Here is a 20,564-nt window from a genome sequence, read left to right as displayed (position 1 = left end):
CCCAAGCACAAGGGGATTTCTTTTTCTTAGACCCAATATTAGGATGAAGGCTTTTAGAGGGTTCCTGACTAGCATTCTGCCCATAGCATCCTCCAGGATGTTGCTTTGAAGTCAGGAGTTTTCAAAGAGCAATATTACAATTAGGAAAGAGGTTGTTACAACAGAGAGCTCCCGTTTCTTCTGGAAATACCAAGAACCATGCTGCTGCTGGTGCTGCTTGTCCATAACTCCTCTGTTGTGGTTTCCATGTTAAAAGATTGTGGTACATTAATTTATTTGATCTTTGGAAGAATTCTGCAAAGCAAAGGTTATTTTCATCATCATAATCATGGTCATTTTATAGACTTAAGAACTGAAATTTGAAGGGAGGAAGTAATTTGCTCAAGGCCACACTCTTAATAAATGGATTCTATCTAAACTTCAAAGCCCATGCTGTTTGGTCAAATTATTTGTCATTGTGATTTGCCCAGAGTCCATCTTCATGTCTCTTAATATTCCAGTTCCTCTGGGGATTTATCTGTCTTACATCTTCTGGGAGTGAGACTGCTCATTTCAGAGTATGAGAATGAAGGGAGCTAACCCTTCCACCCTTCCTGCCGTCTGCAGATCCCAAGAGTGGAAGTGATCTAAGCATGGCCAACAGGATATTAAATCCTGAATAAAGAATGCAAGAGTGAGGAGCGAGCCATTGAACTGAGCTTATAACCCTGGCGACACTCTGATGGATTTCTCAGTCATGGTCCTCTGTACCTGCCCAGGTTGACGTTAGTTTCTAGATCTGATCTGATCGGTCCTGTGATCCCTCAAGGATCTGTCTAATATCTTTCCTTCTGGTTAAGTGATCCAGAGTTGGACTCTGTTGCATTTAATTAAGACTACTATATTCTACATTTAGATGCTATTGGCTACAAGTAATAGGAATCCCATACTGAAACTGCCTTGGACACACGACAATACATTATCTTTCATGAAGGGGGACAGAGGAGACTTTCGGGGTTTCTCCAGTCTTAGTAGAACCCAAGTCTGCTATAGTCCAAATACTGATTATGAAAATTTCTCTTTAGATTTCTTACCTTCTTGTCTTAAAGCTAATGGGAATGATGAGTCATGATTGGAGTCAGTGTTCGTAATCAAAAGTTGTAATATGGAACACATACCATTTTAATGAGAAGTTGACTTATATTGTCTTCTGTAGTAACAGTAGGCTCTGTAACACCCAAATTACACATTTTTACAGTCTTACTTCACAGAAGGAAATGGCATTTAGGGTTTAGAGTTGGAGATGTTTAAAAGAAGTTTTATATTCATGCTTTTCCTAAAGCATTGCATTATAAAACTTCAGTACAAGAGCATATGTTCAAAATGCAGAAAAAGAAAAGAAATCGTTCTATAGAGTCAGTAAAATAAAGCTCTAACTTTTTAATTAACCAAATATGTGGAAATGACCCTCATGTCCCGGATTTTCCCAGCAAGGGGTGCCTGATGACTGCCTGATCTTTCTCTCCCGTAAGGAACTAAATGTGCTTGATTGTATCTCTCCTGGGGAGGCTTTCAGTAGAGGGAGGGGCTTCTTTTGCTCTTTTTCTTTTGAAGTAAAGGCCTCTGGGAAAGAAGTACTTTAAAATTTAAAAGTGAAACTACTTTTTCTTTACTTTCTTAGAAATATAAAGCATTCTTCACTTTCTAAGAGGCAGAAACGTAAATACAAAGTGAGAAATGCAGTGTTCCCATTCAAAAGTTTGATTAGTTACAGAAAGACATTGCAGAGCAGCAGGGGAGGGAAAGTGACAGAGGAAAGGACAGCCAAGGAAGGCTGCAGAGGGGATGGGCGTTTGCACAGAGGCATGGCCGTGGTGACCTACAGGGACAGACAGGAGACGTCCTTGGCCTCGCACTTGCCATCTCGATCATTCTCATGCTGTTGCTACTGTGTTCTTGGAAAACTGGGTTGTGTTTTCGCAATCCTGCATAAACATGAGGACAGGAGTGATGGATTTTTTGCCTCCCCTTTGAAGATATGTATGTGAAGCTCTGCAGGAACTCATTAAAAAAATAATCCCTCCCCATCAGCTTCTTGATGTTAGAGTTCATCAATCAGAAGAAGTGAATAATACCTTCACTTTATGGTTGACAATTTGACAGAAGTATCTGTAAATACCTAAGGCTAGAATAGGCCCTAGCATTCTGTAAAACAAAATCAAAGTTTTGTTCTTGGATGATCAGAAATTCTGGTTGAAACCACAGAAGAATCAGTTACAGCCATTTGATAGTGATCCAGGCCTGTGGGGCAGAGAAGTCAAATACAATTTAATATCAGGACTAAATAGCCACTTATATTTGATTTGCAAGATGGAGCAGATTTTACCTTCCTCAGTGTGTTTTGCTTAAGGTATGAGTAAAATCTGTCAGACGTGACGTAGTCCTGAAAGTTATTCCATGTCTCAGGAAATTAATGCTGCCTTAAAAGAGAGTGCTGCCAAAGAAACAAAAGTGGGTAATTTATCCAGCAACTGAAAACTATAGACTTTTCCCATGTTGGTTTCTCCTTGTTTCTCTATTATTTATGCCAACTAAGATAATTTGGGGGTATGTAGCAGAAAATGAGTGCCTTTTTTTATTGTAAAGGAAGCATAAAATGAGCTGTTTCTTAAGCAACAGAATTCTGTTTTATAATAAATACACAGCTCTCTTAGCACCAGAAAGTGTCCATCTGCTACCTGTGGGTTTGCCTTGCACAAAGCAGGCTTTGGAAAAAAACAGCATTATATCGTGAATTTAGACATGCTGTGGATGGAATGCTTATAAGCAATTGGTTCTACACTAATCGAAATGATGAAAAAAATGTCTTAATGGAAAAGCCTGAAAGGAGTGACTTCAGGTCACAGCAATCACATGACGGATTGTAAATGGAAACGTTTCAGTGGAGACTTTCAGTTGGCACTGACATGTTCTCCTATTATCTGCTCCTGCTTTCCAGCTGTGCTGAATAGAGGGAAACTTATTCCACGGTGACCTCTCCTATCCACTTACCTCAATAAAAGTGAAAGAATTTAGAAATTCTAGTTTCTCCAATGACATCCCCCAAATGAACAGAATCATTTTGAGCATTCTGCAATATATTCTCTGGGAGGCACATTTAATTATTGTTCATTATCGACTAAGTGAATAAGGCTCAACATGATTTGAGGTGTCAGTGCTTCCTGAAGTGTATTAGACGGTCTTAGGGGGGCCAGGCTTAAAGAGATAGGTTTCCTTAGGGAGGAGACAGACAGCTTAGTCAGCTCTCACTGATGAGGGTATGTTGAGAGAGCAAGACAAGACTTGTGAGTAGATGCTAGTCTATCTGGTGTCATTTCAAGAAAAGTTTGGAAAAAATAACTCCCCCCGCACCAACTGCCTCCCACCCCGTATCTTCTTTTTGGTCAGGAATTTCTTCTGCTGTGCATCCTTTTGGATTTTGAAGCTTTTTGCATTTCCCCAGATGTATCTTACTGTAGCAGACATTCTTTACTAGACCATTTTTCTAGTAATAATATTTTACATGTATAGTGTTTTTTAAGCACCTTTCGGTACCATTCTACTTCTACCATAATCCTCAACTTTAAAGTCATTATTACCATTTTACAGCTGAGAACATTGAGCCTCAGAGTGGCTGGGTGTTGCTTCCAGTCCCGTCTGGCAGTAAGGACCCAGGGCTTCTGGCTGTGGCCCAGGCTTCTTTCCCTCCACAATTCACAGTCAAGGTCTCCGGGAAGGAGACTGAAGATCGACACACGGAACCTGTGAGAGCAGGAAATGGAAAGAGGAGGGGAACTGAGAGGGTGGGAAGCCGAAGGTCAGCTTTACTTCCCACGTGAGCCCTCAGCCACCCTTTGTCTGAACTTGCTGTGGGTGTTGCCCTTTCAGAAAAGACTCTGATAGCTTTTGGTCTTTAGCTTATGGTTCTTGATAATTATACGTTGAAATCTTAGCTCTTCATTCCCTAGTGTGTGACCCTGTGCAAGTCACATAACCTCTTTAGCTTCCTTTTTGCCTTATTAATAAAGGAGGATAAGGCTGAAAGCGAGATCCTAGAATCCATCCAATGAGATAAGGTATATAAGGCAATTTTCATAGCAACCGTGATTGGAACAAGGTAGCTGCCCAATAAATGTGAACTATCATTAATGTAGAATCACTGTCTGTCAGTTTTTGATTGTCTGATGTCTGAATCCCCTTCATATATTTGGGAACCCGCTATTATACTATTCATGAGTGTTCTCCATCAAGTATCTTTGTGTTTATTTTCTGAGCAAATGGTAGCATTGTATTTTCCTGTAAATCCCCTTCCTCTTGAACTTGTATGTGACCACCTCGCTGGCTTTGGCCACTGAAAGACGAGCGGGAAGGACATGTGTTGCTTCCAGGCAGGTAGACATTTTCAGTGGTACTGTGTGCTTCACCATGCACTTCACCATGCACTTCACCATGCGCTTCCCTTGTCATGAAGACCTGCAGCTACATACAGAGGCGGTACAGTCAGCCCGTGTCCTTAAGTGAGGGTAAGAGACTGACACGTGATATGACAGAAGCCAACCAACGTTGGAAAGCAATTATCCTTTAATCAAAAAAGAAAATAGTGTAGTACAGTAACATAGAAATATAGAGTAGTATAATATAGTAATATAATTTCATCAAATGAAATGTGTTATGTATATAGTTCTCAGTGTTAAACTTTATCCTAACTACTCAGTCAGGTGTATTTGTTTTACAGATATTTTTGAGGAATTAAAAAAGTTACAATTTTTAATTTGCAATAAACATGCTTAAATTTTGAGGGGAAAAAAAAGTGACACAGAGCAGAGCTCCCAGCTAACTAGTTACAGATACATTAACTAAGAGAGAAAAAAGAAACAGAAATGCTTTATGTTAAAGCCACTAAGATTTGGGGGTTGTTGGTTGCAGCGTAACTTGTTCTATCCTGACTGTCACCCACTCGCCCTGCCGCCCACTCCCCCCTGACCCCTGCCATGGGTCTTGGTGAGCCTGGTTCATTCATATAACACAGGTGCAAAAGGGTAGAAGTTTCCTTTCATGACCTCTCTTGTAGCCACTTGATGTAAAGTTGATCAATCAGTTGATCCACCTACATACATTGATGGGGAGCTAGAAATGCAAAGGAGTCCGAACAGGGCATCATTAATTCCCATGTATTCTGGTGGAAGCAGCAGAGGAGGAAATATGTATTTCTGGGACACTCACAGGCAGCAAGTACTTAGTAACACCTGGAATCTGGGGGCATTGATGGATGTTGTTTAAACTACTGGGTTTGGTTTTCAAGGACATCAGAAGCAGAGTCTCCTCTGGTTAAGTCTTGTGATGTAACTCTGGTCCTGGTTGGGACGTGGCTAGTATTGACTCTTCCTGACCAATTTCTAACCTTCCTATCAACTCAACTCTGCAAGCAGCTGATATCATTTCAATTCATTCATTTTCTGATTAAATCAGTCACAGAGTATATTGCTTGCAAATAAGATTCCTGAGTAATACAATATATAAATTAATTTTAGAATTTTCTTTGTTAGTGTGCAGAGTTATTTTAATATATTTCTGGCAGTTTGAATTAGTTGCTCTGAATGCCACTGCTTGTCTATGCCAACAGTACACTTATTTTAGAAATGCCCACACTTTGTTTCAGCCATTTTTTTAAGGTGTTAAATTCATGGCTCTGTAAAAGATTCTTAGTGAGTTAAAGTACAGATTTCATTTAGGTTTAAATTATATTAAACACTTGATTGTCAAAACCATTTCTTTTCTTCTTTCCCTTGGACAAATAGAAGTGAATGATTTTGTGAATTGGTCTACTAAAATAACTACTGTCCGTGCTCAGCCGCTTCAGTCATATCTCACTCTTTGTGACCCCATGGTCTGTAGCCCTTCAGGCCCTTCTGTCCATGGAATTCTCCAGGCAAGAATACTGGAGTGTGTTACCATTTTCTCCTCCAGTGGATCTTCCCTACCCAGGGATGGAACCTCTGTCTGCCAGCATCTCTTGCATTGCAGGCAGATTCTTTACCTACTGGGCCACCTGCAAAGCCCCTACTGGGCCACCTGCAAAGAAACAAGCATTTCTTTACTAAAAAAAGACTAACGAATCTTTGGCTGTTTTAAGTAAAGATCTCAAGCTTCTTTTCTTTTTTTGAACTCGGTTTAACCTAAATGTGAAGATGACCTAGAACATCTCTTAAGTTTCTTTCGGGTCTCATGAATCCTAGGACCATGGATTAGTTACAAGAGTCAAAATTCCCATTGAGGGAAATCCACTGAGTTAGTTGGGTAAGATGATTACTCTTCTAAAGGGTTATCAATCTTGCCGTGACTTGGCAACTAAATTGAACTGGAACCTGTGTACTGGGTATTGAGAAGAAATTGAGATTCATTACAAGTACCCAGAAGAGATGTAATTTTACATATTCCGAGATTACATTTTGACCCTGTCAGGAAATAAACTAGAAGGACAAATCTATCCCTGGCGGGTACACCAACACTGTCATTTCCTTGCCGAAGTTCAAACCCAAGAGTAGCTCTGATTTGCTTCTCTGAACTCTCAATCTGCAATTTACCAAGTCTTACTAAAAAAGTAAAAATCAGCGACACGTTTGAAATGCTAGTGGATATGATTCAAAGTAAGTCAGGGATACCTAATTATTCCCCCTGTTCTGAGCTATTTGTTTCTGGAAAGGTGGAGGAGAAAACAGTGAGGGGGGAAGAGGAGGTTTTCCCAGGAGTCGGAGGGTCGTTTCTAGCTTAAGCAAGGAGAAGCGAAATTGTGTGAGATGATGAGACGTGAAGCAGTAAAGTAAGCAGGCTGGATACCAACGTGTAGGATATGGCAACCGCTCTCTATGAAAACAAAGACTTTTTTGATTTCTAGGATAATCAGTCAACTGTGTTTTTCACAATTTTCTAACTTGTGGGAAGTGAAGCAAAGGCACAAAGGCAAGAACAAAACCCACATACAAATATATGGTGTGTAAAATACAGCGACTTCAGGTCAAGAGAAGCCTTCGATGTAGGGAACACAAGTCCCAGCTCTGTTTTCTGGGTCCTGACTGCGTGCCTAACTTTTCTGCAGAGTTAGTTATTCGCATGCAAAGGAGTTGGGCTGCAAATCAGCATATCTCCAGGAAGATCTGAGAGATCTGAGGACAGTCACAGATTTGTTTTTCCCCTTAGGAAAGGAATCTTTCCTTCATTTCCAAGTAGACTAAGGCCTGGCAAGCTCAGGTGACTTTTCCAAGGTGGCATGCATGGCTTTTGGAATGGATCTGGAGCGGTACTCAGATCTGGAGTGGCACTCAGGCTCTGATGGTGAACACAAAGGCCCTGGTGTCATTCAAGGGCCTGTCTTGGTGTCATTCATCTTGGCAGTGGGGAAAATAGATGCTCTTCCAGTGACTGTGGGGATTCAAAGTCACGTGCCCCTCCTCTGCCCGAGGGAGTTTGCAACAACCTGGATGGGCCACTGTAAGTAACAGGTCAACCTTCACGAGGGCTTTCCTGGTGACTCGGAGGTAAAGAGCCCACCTGCAATACAGGAGACACGGGTTCGATCCCTGGGTCGGGAAGATGCCCTGGAGAAGGAAATGGCAGCCCAATCCAGTATTCTTGCCTGGGAAATCCCATGCACAGAGGAGTCTGGTGGGCTACAGTCCCTGGAATCTCAAAGAGTAGGATACAACTGAGTGACTAAATGCCACACGCAAAGGCTTCCTAAACTCATTCCAAATGACAGTTCAAAAAAAAAGAAATTCAAGGGATGTAGCACACTGGAGGACTTAGCACTTGGCTCAGGACTCAGCCTTTCCTGCGTTTGGGTCCCGACTCTGCCACTTGCTCTCCGCATCACCCTGGGCCTGTGAGTTAATGTCCCGGAGGCTCAGTCCTCTCAGTGTAACATGGAGATGGAACGGCTCCTGCCTCCTCTGACTGTGGTGAGAATTGATTCACGCAAGTGAAGAATGGTGCAAAGTATGAAGTGAGAATTTAAAATTAACGATAAGAGAAAGGAGAGTACTAGCTATGAGAAAATAGTTGAATACATATCAAGAGAGAGAGACTATTTGTCTTAATATTATTAACCTCTGTTTTTGTTTTAATACTTCTTAAACTTTGTTTCTTTTCTTTCCTCCATTGCTGAAATGAACCTTTCCCACCTATGCTTACCCCCATTACTTTCTTTGTAGTCACCAGTCGCACACCCTGTTCCAAAGTAGAGGAGCTTTGAAAGGTTCTTTTAATCCACAGAGGTTTGCCCTTGGGAAAATCAGCAGCAAAAATGGACCCAGAGATTAGAAAGCGGTGATAAAAGCCCCAGGGACTCTGGAGCTCAAAGAGAGGAGAGGCACAGACTTCAGGGTGAGGGCTGCAGTTTCAGAGCTGGAAGTGGCCGCGAGGATCATCCAGTTGATGCATTCATTTTAAAGCAGAGAAAAGAGAAGGCCAGGAGAGGTCACTCAGGTCCCTGAGATCTCACAGCGCTTCCACTTAGAAAACATCACCGTTGACTCTGCTTCTCTGTTTATCTTCCTTATTTCCCTTTTTCTTTTTTTAACATCCTAAACGAGTAGGGGCATGTTGGGGCTTCTGCATGTACTGGTTCTCCCCCAGCTGACAGCTGTACAAAGGAGGGCAGAAAAAGGGGACCCCCATGCCTGATCCACGCACCAGGGAGCAATGGATTTGACCTTTCTCTTTACGGCCTTAAGGCTACAGTGAAAAACCCCTGCAATTCAAGCTTTACCGGGTCTACACCAGTCATTGACTCCATAATACCTGGTGCTTAGGGTGTGGCAGGAGTTATTCCGTGCTGGGAGCAGGCTTCTAAGAGAATCAAACTTTAGACCAGGGACTCTCAAACTTCAGGATTCATCAGAACCACCCCAGGGGCTTGCTAAACCACCCCCGGCCGGGAAGGTGTGGGTTGGGGCCCAAAATTTGCATTTCTAACAAACTCAAACAGAGACTATGCCTCTGGAGCAGACTTTAAAAACCACAGCCCTAAAACTAGTGCTGTCTCTCCTGACTTTTCAGGCTGATTTTCTGCCTCAGCCACACTTTTAATTAATTTATTTATTTTTGACCTGCGGCTGTGCAGAACTTTCCAGTGCAAATCTGTTGGCAAATTTTCTTTGCACATTCATCTACAAATGGTCATGGCCACTTAAAGTTTTATCTCCTTCCAGACACTTAATCCAGGTGCAGCATTTGGACTCTCCCATCTGTTCCTTAGACATTGCAGGTACAGAGCATGTCTTTACCATCTTCGCCAGGATCTCTTTGCATCTGTTGATGTACAGGGGGGCCTCCTGATCTGTGTAACTGAAACAGGTGCACGGGAGTTGACATTCTTTTTGTTGTTGTTGTTCAGTAGCTAAGTCGTATCTGACTCTCTGCAACCCAATGGACTGCAGCACACCACGCTTCCCTGTCCTTCACTATCTCCCAGAGTTTGCTCAAAGTCATGTCCATTGAGTCAGTGAAGCCATCCAAACATCTCATTCTCTGTCATCCCCTTCTCCTCTTGCCTTCAACCTTCCCTGGCATCAGGGTCTTTTCCAATGAGTCTACTCTTCACATCAGATGGCCAGAGGATTGGAGCTTCAGGTTTAGCATCAGTCCCTCCAATGAATACTCAAGATTGGTTTCCTTTATAATTGACTGGTGGGATCTCCTTGCAGTCCAAGGGACTCGCAGGAGTCTTCTTCAGCATCACAATTCAGAAGCATCAATTTTGGGGTGCTCTTGTGGCTCATCTGGTAAAGAATCCACCTGCAATGCAGGAGACCTGGGTTTGATTCCTGGGTCAGGAAGATTCCCTGGAGAAGGGATAGGTTACCCACTCCAGTATTCTTGGGCTTCCCTTGTGGATCAGCTGGTAAAGAGTCCGCCTGCAATGCGGGAGACCTGGGTTTAGTCTCTGGGTTGGGAAGATCCGCTGGAGAAGGGAAAAGCTGCCCATGCCAGTATTCTGGCCTGGAGAATTCCATGGACTGGATAGTCCATGGGGTCACAAAGAGTCAGACACAACTGAGCGACTTTCACTTTCACTTCACTTTCAGCCTTCTTTATGGTCCAACTCTCACATCTATACTTGACTACTAAAATAACCATAGCTTTGACTATACAGACCTTTGTCAGTAAAGCAATATCTCTGCTTTTTAATATGCTGTCTAGATTTGCCATAGCTTTTCTTTCAAGGAGCAAGCGTCTTTTAATTTCATGGCTGCAGTCACTGTCCACAGTGATTTTGGAGCCCAAGAAAATAAAATCTGCCATTGCTTCCATTTTTTCCCCATCTATTTGCCCCAAAGTGATGGGACCAGATGCCATGATCTTAGTTTTTCAAATGCTGTTTTAAACCAGCTTTTCCACTCGCCTCTTTTGTCCTCATCAAGAGGATCTTTAGTCACATTTCGTGCAAGTGGGCCTCTCGGAGCTCAGGCGGTGTGCTGTGGAGAGTGACATTTTTGTTCTCCTCCTGCTGGTTCTTTGGGCTGGATTTGAGCCCCTGTGCTTAGAAGAAGGCCCAAAGAGCTGTTGAATGACAATCTCTGTGGAATTCCAGGTGCAAACAGCCTTGTCTTGGAGCCCAGGCAGATGTTTTTCATACGCCGACACCTATCAGTCTTTGGTTCAGGGTCCTCCAAGGGACACATGAATTTTCAGGTGCCTGGAGCTCTCCCTTCTTGGAAAACTTGCCAGACTTTTGGAATGTAAAACACACCAAAGGGAGGAGGGGCATTGCCAAGGTTAGAAGACTTCCCAGGAACTCGGTGGAGCCCTGCCTTTGCCTGCTACAAGGGGAACACTTGAAGCAAGTAGATAACGCCGTTGTCAAGGAGGTGCCCAAGGCTGCTGGAAGCCAAGTGTTTATGGGACTGTGATGACAACGCACCCCACTTGCCCTTAGAAACTGTGTTCATGACTCCCTGGGGTGAGGGGCTGTCTGGCCTAGCACTGTCCTCCCAGGAAGCTCCTTTTCTGTGGCTCACTAGTGGTGTGGACGCCTGGCTTCTTGGCCAGGTCCAAGGATCTCAGTGAGCACTGCCCACACGAGGCGTCCTCGGGCTGAGGTGAGCCACTGAGCGTTTAAACCGTCTTGCTATTTGCCCAGTTCTTTCAGCCAAGGCACCCAAGCGTGGTGTGTTTTCTGGGACAGCCTGCCCGCGTTCTTTCTGTGCTTCTGTTCCTTCATCCAGGGGAGCCAGGTGCCACCCCGAAGCAGCAGGCTGGGAATTCAGACGCATCCACAGTCATGAATTTTGTGGCCTCATTTGCATGTTTAACCTTCCTCTGCTTCTCTGATTCTCAGACAGATGTGAGCAAAGCCATTTGTGTAGAATTTCCGTGCTGCCAGAGAAAGCTGGGATTTGATGAAATAAATCTTTGTTAGGACTATTTGAGTCTTACCCCCTCCCCACGTCTCTTTTAAGAAGGGCATTTCGAGCAACTGTGTTATAAAGACATTTCATCCATGTGTATATCTTGGATTTTTACTTCACCCATGACTCAAGGACCACATTACAGTTTATCTTCCAAATTTATACACATTTGTACCGAAGTTTTGCTTTTCTATTCTGTGGGAACAACAGTGGCAATGAAACCAGAAATCCTGGCCTTCAACTGTGGTCTCCTGTTACAGATCCCCCTGCAACTGGCCTGGCTTTGCTTAGTATGGCCACTGCTGGGTCCCAAGGAGATGAATTTGTTTGTGGGACTGTTAAGGACCATACAAAGTAAAGAATATATAGAATAGAGAATACTATACAATTATTGATTGCACTGGGCCATTGTGGTTATTACCTGCATACCTGTCTGAAAGGGGTCATCCTCTGCTCTCTAGGTTTTCTATCTAGATATCTGTATCTAGGTAGATTTATATCAAAACTAGTCAACTCCCCTTACAAGCTACTGAATCCTAAGATAAGTGTTGCAGCTGAGTCTTAGTTTTCATATATTTGCTCTTTAGGATGCGGTGAAGATTATAGCTAACATATATATGGGAAAGTGGTGGTATAGTTGCTAAGTTGTGTCCAACTCTTTGTGACTCTATGGACTGTAACCCGCAACGCTCCTCTGTCCATGGGATTCTCCAGGCAAGAATACTGAAGTGGATTGCCATTTCCTTTTCCAGGGGATCTTCCTGACCCAGGGACTGAACCTAAGTCTCTTGCATAGCAGGCGGTCTTCAGGCAGATTCTTAACTGCCTGAGCCACCGAGTTCCTGCCACCAGGTCAATGACTTTTTTTTTTTTTTTACTTTTGCCAACTTTAAATGAACTCTTCAGTACTAAAAAGAACAAACTGTTGCCTGACCCTGAATGTTGTTACCAAGACATAAGATTCGGTAATGGAACCTCTTTGGCTCAAGCACTAGTATTTCATAAAGAGGTGCTGAGATTCCCTGAGGAAAAAATAACACAGTGGCAAACCATCACTCGCTCTCAAATGTCGATATTCCTTTCTGTTTTTTGGCAACAGGAACCTACTTTTTTAAAAATACTTTTTTTATTTTATATTGGAGTACAGTTGATTTACAATGTTGTCTTAGTTTCAGGTATATGGCAAAGTGGTTCCATTATACATATCCATATATCCATTTTTTTCAGATTCTTTCCCATATAGATTATTATAGAATATTGAATAAAGTTCCTTGTGCTCTACAGTAGGTTCCTGTTGTTATCTATTTCATATATGCATGCTTAGTCGCTCAGTCATATCTGACTCTTTGCAACCCTATGGCCTGTAGCCCACCAGGCTCCTCTGTCCATAGGATTCTCCAGGCAGGATACTGGAGTGTGTTGCCATTTCCTCCTCCAGGGGATCTTCCTGACCCAGGAATCGAACCCATGTCTCCTGCATCCCCGGCATTGGCAGGTGGATTCTTTTACCACTGCACCATCTGGGAAGCCCATTTTATATATAGTAGTATATATATGTTAATCTTAAATTCCTAATTTATCACTCTCCCCCACATTTCCCCTTTGGTAACATAAATTTGTTTTTGAAGCCTCTGAGTCTGTTTCTATTTTGTGAATAAGTCCATTTGTATCATTTTTAGATCCCACATATAAGGGGTATCATATGCTATTTGTCTTTCTCTGTGTGACTCACTTCACTTAGTCTGATCATCTCCAGGTCTGTGTTGCTGCAAGTGGCATTATTTCATTCCTTTTAATGGCTGAGTAGTATTCCGTTGTATATATGTACCAAATCTTCTTTATTCATTCCTCTGTCACTGGGCATTTAGGTTGCTTCCGTGTCTTGGCTATGGTAAACAGTGCTACATGAACATAGGGGTGTATGTATTTTTTCAAACTATAGCTTTGTCTAGGTGTATGCCCAGGAGTGGGATTGCTGGATCATATGGCAACTCTATTTTCAGTTTTTTGAGGAACCTCCCTACTGTTTTCCATGGTGGCCGTACCAATTTACATTCTTACCAACAGTGTAAGAGTTCTCCTCACCCTCTAACGGGGACCTACTGCCTATTTTTGCCCGCCTGGGCTCATCTGATCCTGACCTCCCCGCAGGGCTGCTGGTCCTACCCTAGTGCCATGGATAACACAGATTTTGTATCACTGTCTACAGTGAACAGTACACAGTACCATTTGTCCTGTGAACACTTCCCTTGACAAGAAGCATGCACTGGACTCCTTCCTCCAGAAATCATTTTGCAGTTTTTGTCTGTAACTCAAGGAGAACCTTACTGTTTTCTTCTCTAACTGTCCGGACGACACAGTGTAGTACCATAAATGCATATACACAGTCTTGATATTTCTTTTTTTTTGGTGTGCACTGACTTCTCTGGATACATTCTCATGCTTCCTGGGTGTGGGCCAGGCCTTTTCTCCCTCCTGGTCTTAGTGCAGAGCTAGCAGTCCAGTGGGGGACACATAGGAGGCAGTTGGTGTGAATTTAATGTCATGGAAAGGCAGCAACAGTTTCTATGCTATCTGCCAATTTTTTGTTTTAAGCCGCTGCTAAAATTTAGAGAGTTTTCTCAAAGGTAGATCCATCGCTTTGCTCTACTGAATACATCTTACAGGTTTGATTAACAACAGCATCCCAGGAGAACAAGGTTGGGCATTCATATATTGCAAGCAGTTTTTTTTGAAAGACCCAAGACACAGGAGAGCACAGATGACATTATTTCTTTCATAAGGAAGGGCCGGTAATGGGCAAAGCATGCTCTTGCCCCTGTCCAGGAGAGGCAGTGACTGGCAGGGTATGAGAGGTGGTTTCTGGAATCCTGTGACAGTTCATGTCTGGATCTAGAGGATAGTTTAGAAAGCTGTGTTCAACTTCGTGAAAACTCACCCAGCTGTGTGCACTTTTGTTTCTGTATCTATTCATAAATATAAGAAAAAAATCCTGTTTGTGTGTCCACTTATTTTTGTAGAACATGAGTAAAAACAACATCAATTTGGGCTCAAATAGAGATGATGCTTGGAGAAAGAAATAGCAACCCACTCCAGTATTCTTGCCTGGGAAATCCCACAGACAGAGGAGCCCGGTGGGCTGCATACAGTTCATGGGGTAGCAAAGAGCCGGATACGACTGAGCGACTAAACCACCACTCTCAGAGAGGATGCTCTCGTGACCTCCTCTGAAAGCCTCTGCCCCACGAATCTGGAAAAAGAGAGATCCTGCTCATGTGGGGTCATCTCGAGGCCTGAGAAATAGGTTTATAGAGAAGTCAGAGTCAGCTGCCTCTCCGATGGACAACGTAGAACTTGTCTCTCCCAGAAACACAGATGCCTGAGCCAACCAGACAGGTGGGTTCTCCGTTGCCCGCCATGGAGATGGCCCTCACGAGTTGGGCAGCTCAGCTCCCGGCTGTCTCAGTGGCCTCTCAGATGGAGAGAGTGTTTATGAACAATACTGGCAAGGCATTTGCATGTAATATTTAAACCTTCTGGCTTATTAGGGGAGAAAAATATGTACCTGTGCCCTTTTTTTTTTTTTAAGAAAAGAATACAGACCCTGAAGCTTAATAGAGTGACAGCATATTTTACCAAGCACGTATCTTTTAGTGAGCAGCATTGCCTTTTATATATTTCTCTTTTTTGGAAGGATTTACATACAGCCTTTGGTAGCATGGTTTTATGTTGCTCATGTGCTGATTCTGGCCTTGGGGAGAAAAGTAGAGAAAACCAGGATGAAACAGATTTTGTGTCCATATGACCAAGCCACAGGATCAGGGTTTTCTTAACTTCACCCTGAAGCACCTCGGATGTGTTTCTCAACCAGGTATCAGAACTACCAGTGTTACTTGTTAACAATGTCAATTCCTAGGTACCAGCCCCAATGTGGTCAGTCTCTGGTGGACAGGTCCCAGCATGCTACATTTAAAATAAACTTTCCTGATGATTCCCAAGCACCTTAAAGTTTGACAAATACTGGCCCAGTGGCTACTGACAGGTGTCAGACGTGGTCTGTGTTGGACACAGAAAGCTTCCCAAGAATCTAGCTCTAGGCAAAGGTTTGTGGTGGGAACTTTTGCAAAGTCAAGGTCACGGTGCCATGACGAGGCAGGCCGATCTTCTGAACTTTCAAGGGGAAGACACACAGCTTGCCTTCCTGGAAGGGCGGGTTCGGAGTTCTTTGTGTCAGTAGCCAGCCTGTAACTGCTCGCCCAGCATTCTAGGCTTCTGTCCCTCTGTGTTGGCAGGAATTCTGACTTCTGCATTCCCTTTCAATCACAGAACTGTCCTTTTCTGTATGCTTTTTTTTGGCCACAGTGGCTGTTTCTAAAGGAACGGTGTTGCCTTTCTTTTGGTGGATTGTTTTCTTTCTTCCTAAAGACATTTGAAAGCATCCTCCCCTCTGGGTTTTGCTCAGTTGACTTTATTACAAGGACACATCCCCAAAAGTACATCGAGTGATGTGCCGGTTAAAGTAGAAAACAAACAAACAAAAAAACTTTGTTGGAAAAGTAGTTAGAAATAAACCACAAGGAGAAAAGATTACTTCTGGTATAACTCAGCATTTCTAGGTAAGCACATGTAAGAAAGAGTCAAGGAGAACTGGTTAGTTTCCTTCATCCCAGAGTCTGTGTGGGTGTTGGAATTAGAAGCATTGAGAACTCTAGGGTATCATCTCATAATTTCACTATTTTCATCTTAAGTTTTTGATTTGAGAGGCTCTAGAGGAAAAAATGTTTGACTTTTTGTTTGGTGGACTAAACAATGACAGACGTGCCAATGAAATAGGGGAGATGTCTGATTCAACAGACAGTTTTGAAGAGCTCTAATTTGGGGGTCTTGGTCCCCTGAGAAGGGTTCCTGGGATGCCCACATATAATCCAGATTGCATGGAGATGTTGGTAGCAAATATAAGTATGAAGAAGCCGATAGGCTGCAAGAGCACTTGTCAAGGAAGATTTCCTTATAAACTAAAAGTTTTTTTTTTTTTTTTTTTTTTTAAGTGCTCAGTCACTCAGTTGTGTCCAACTCTTTGGGACCCCATGGACTGTAGTCTGCCAGGCTCCTCTGCCCATGGAATTTTCCAGGTAAGAATACTGGAGTGTGTCACCATTTCCTTCTCTAGGACGTTTTTCCTGACCTAGGGATCAACCCCACTACTTTTGTTTCTATGAATCTGACTACTTAAATAGCTCATACAAGTGAAATCATACAGTATTTGTCTTACTGTGGTCTGATTTGACTTAGCATGATGTCCTCAAATTTCCTTCTTTAATAATTTTTTATCGGAGCATAGTTGATTTGCCGTGTTGTATTAGTTCCATGCGTATAGCAAAGTGATTCAGTTTTACATACACATGGAGCCACTCAGTTTTAGATTCTTTTTCCATATAGGTCATTCCAGAATATCGAGTAGAGTTCTCTGTACTATACAGGAGGTAGTTATTAACTTTATATACACTAGTGTGTATATTTTGATCTCAATCTTTCAATTTATCCCTCCCCACCCCATTCCCCTTTGGTAACCATAAGTTCATTATCTAAGTCTGTGAGTCTGTTTCTATTTTGTAAATAAGTTCATCTGTGCCGGTTTTTTTTTGATTCCACATATGAGTGAGACCATATGGAATTTGTCTCTGTCTGACTTACTTCGCTTAGTATGATAATCTCCAGGCCCATCCATGTTGCTTCAGATAGCACTATTTCATTCTTTGGGATGGCTGAGCACTATCCTATTGTATACATGCACCACATCTTTATCCAGCCCCCTGTGGATGGACAGTTAGCTTGTTTTCATGTCTTGGCTGCCGTAAACAGTGCCTCAGTGAACACTGGGGTGCACGTATCCTTTTGAATCATGGTTTTCTCTGGATATACGCCCAAAAGTGGGATTGCTGGATCATATAATAGCCCTGTTTTTAGTTTTTTGAAGGACCCCCATACTGTTCTTCATAGTGGTTGTACCAATTTACATTCCTTCCAACAGCGTAGGAGGCTTCCCTTCTCTCCACATCCTCTTCAGCTTTTGTTATTTGTAGACTTTCTGATGCTGATCACTCCGACCGGTGTGAGGTAATACCTCATTGTAGTTTTGATTGGCATTTCTCTAATAATTAGTGATTTTGAGCACAACATCCTCAAATTTCATCCATGTTGCGGCACGTGACAGGACTTCCTTCTCTTATCATCTAAATGTTTTGAAATATGATTCTGAAAATTTCCCCAACTACCATCTCAACTGGTAGCAACGTCTGAAGGTGTCTTCAAGTTGTCATTGCTGAGACGGGTGTGTGTGCCACAGGCATCTCATGGGCAGAGGCGTGAGATAGTGGTAAATACCCTACATGTACAGGACAGCCCCTCTGCCCTCCAACAAAGAATTATCTGGCCTCAAATGTCCAATGATCAAGGTTGCATTTGAAAGCAGGGCACAGGACTGTGAAGATCAAGTTGGGAAGGCTGTTCCTAGAGTACCAGTCAGTGGCTTGGAAAACTGTTCGGGCTTTGGAGCAAGAGAGGAAGTATCAAGCCTGAAGCCTGAAAACACAGACCTGTGTATTAACTTGATGGAGAGAAAGGAGAATTCATTTTCTATTTTTGTTTCAATTGTCTAAGATGGAAAAACATTTCCCAAGAACAAAGAAAACAATTCTAAAAACAAAATATGGAAGTATTGTGGCCTCAGAAATGTTGTTGTTTAGTCTTGAAGTTGTGTCCAACTCTTTTCCAACCGCACGGACTGTAGCCTGCCAGGCTCCTCTGTCCATGGAATTTTCCAGACAGGAATACTGGAGTGGGTTACCATTTCCTTCTTCATGGGGTTTTCCTGACCCAGGTATTAAACCCACGTCTCCTGCATTGCAGGAGGATTTTTATTTTATTTTATTATATTTTTACCACTGAGCCACATGGAGAGCCCTGGCTTAAGAAATACAAGTCAGTAAAAGAAGACTTAGTAAATTTAACAGAACTGAAGTTACCCAAGAATAAAGAACCAAGCCTCTAAAATGCTAACGGAACTTAGAAATGTGATTTGAGTCTCAGTGTTGTTGTCAGTAACCTCTGAGGGCACATAAAGAAGTTCCAGAAAAATGAGGACAATCGTATAATTCCCTTATTCTCATAAAGACTAGCTTCTGGTTGATATAAACTGGTAGCCTTGATGTTTACAACCTTGCAACATTGTGAAATAGATCATTAAGTTGTTTATGTACCTTTAGAAAAGGCAAGGATGCTTAGCCATTTCTGCCTGCAGTCGGCTCTTTATACCTGTGGGTGAGAAATCCAGCCTCGGAGGTACTGGTCCATTTTATACCAATGACTTGAGCATCTGTGGATTTTGTAATCGTCTGGGAACCTGGAACCAACCCACTGAGGGTGCTGATGAATACCTGTATTAATTTAGAGGAAGACAGCTGAAGCTGATTTCAGTTCCATTATAAATACTTTATGAGGTTGGTAGATGCATCGCACTCCAATCAATTTTTTTCTTGATGTCAGCAAAGCGTTTGAGAGGATCAGACTTGTCGCTAGCTGAGTGGGGCTACATCCATCCAGGTGGGGGTCTCTAATGGAGTTCCATAGGCTTTAACCCTTGGTACTGCACTTTTTGTAAATCAGCAACTGAATTAGATGACACAAAGCAAAGACAAATAATGCACATTTTGATTACAATCAAAATTCTATTTATTACCTCCACAAGTTGGGATGATGATTCCAAAGCCTCCAAAACAAAGCTTGAGAGTAAACTGGCCCTTAATTTGCATCAGTAAGTTAAATACACTTGTGAAAATAACGAAGACATGGCTTGCTAGCAGTTTCTGAAGAACATCTGTGGTTCTGATGGACCTGTCACATCACAGGTTAAAAGAGTTGTCAAAAGAGAGATCCTACTTATCTAACATCTTACTAACATCTAATAAGATATTAGACTGCTTAGATCATGGAAATGATTGCTTGTGCTGATTAGACCACACAGAAAATTTTGTTGTGTTCCAGTGTGGTCTTTCAAGGAGGACTATTATAATTGATCTAGTTGTTAGGATGAGGAGGAAGATAGTTGATAGTTGATTGATTATGGTTGATTAGAAACTGTGTCCTAGGAGAAATATTTGAAGTAACTAGAGAAGAAAAAAGATATATAGCAGGCTTGGTGAGTTAGATACAGCAGGCTTAATATTTTAGGAAAGTTATTACATAGGGAGGGTTTTTTCATACTAAGAAGTAAATTGGGAACATAGAAATAAGACTTCTGACCTTCAGAAAACACTGTCTAACAACTGGACTGAGACAACACAAGATCCTGTCTGTTTAAGAGCACTGATGTGCCCTGAGGGGGCTGGAGCAAGCGTGATGAAGAAGAGATTTTTCCATTTGATGGAGAGTAGGTTAAATCAGAGGGCTTCCCTGGTAGCTCGGCTGGTAAGGAAGCCACCTGCAATGCTGGAGATCCCAGTTCGATTCCTGGGTCGGGAAGATTCCCTGGAGAAGGGATAGGCTATGCACTCCAATATTCAGCTTCCCTGGTGACTCAGATGGTAAAGAATCTGCCTGTAATACGGGAGACCTGGGTTTGATCCCTGGGTAGGGAAGATCCCCTGGAGAAGGAAATGGCAACCGACTCCAGTATTCTTGCCTGGAGAATCCTGGTGGGCTACAGCCCATATGGTCAGAAAGAGTTGGACACGGCTGAGTGACTAAGCGCACAGCACAGGTTGAATCAGAAGGTACCACACCTGGGGTCTTACTAGAATCACTCGGGAGCTGCTCTTCTAAACATACTAAGGTCAGAAATCCATTCCAGAGATTCTAATTGAGCAGACGTAGGGGAAGGGCCCAAGAATCTAGATTTTAAAACAGAAAGTTCCTTAGGTGGTTGAGGCGTGCACTCACCTTGAGGAGCAAGCACATGGGCCCTAAGTGCGAGAGAGGAGAAGGACCTTGTAGGGAGGGTCTCCAGAGTGCCTCAGTGAACTTGATCTACCCTCCATCTCCTTGTGTTTCTTCAAGGTCTGTCAAAGTCAGGCGCCGTGGAGAGACATTTACTCAGGTCATCTCACTTAATTCTCACCACAAACAAATAAAGAAGGCCTATCC

Source organism: Dama dama, chromosome 32, assembly GCF_033118175.1.
Source record: "Dama dama isolate Ldn47 chromosome 32, ASM3311817v1, whole genome shotgun sequence".
Lineage (NCBI taxonomy): Eukaryota > Metazoa > Chordata > Mammalia > Artiodactyla > Cervidae > Dama > Dama dama.
This window is presented reverse-complemented; position numbering follows the sequence as displayed.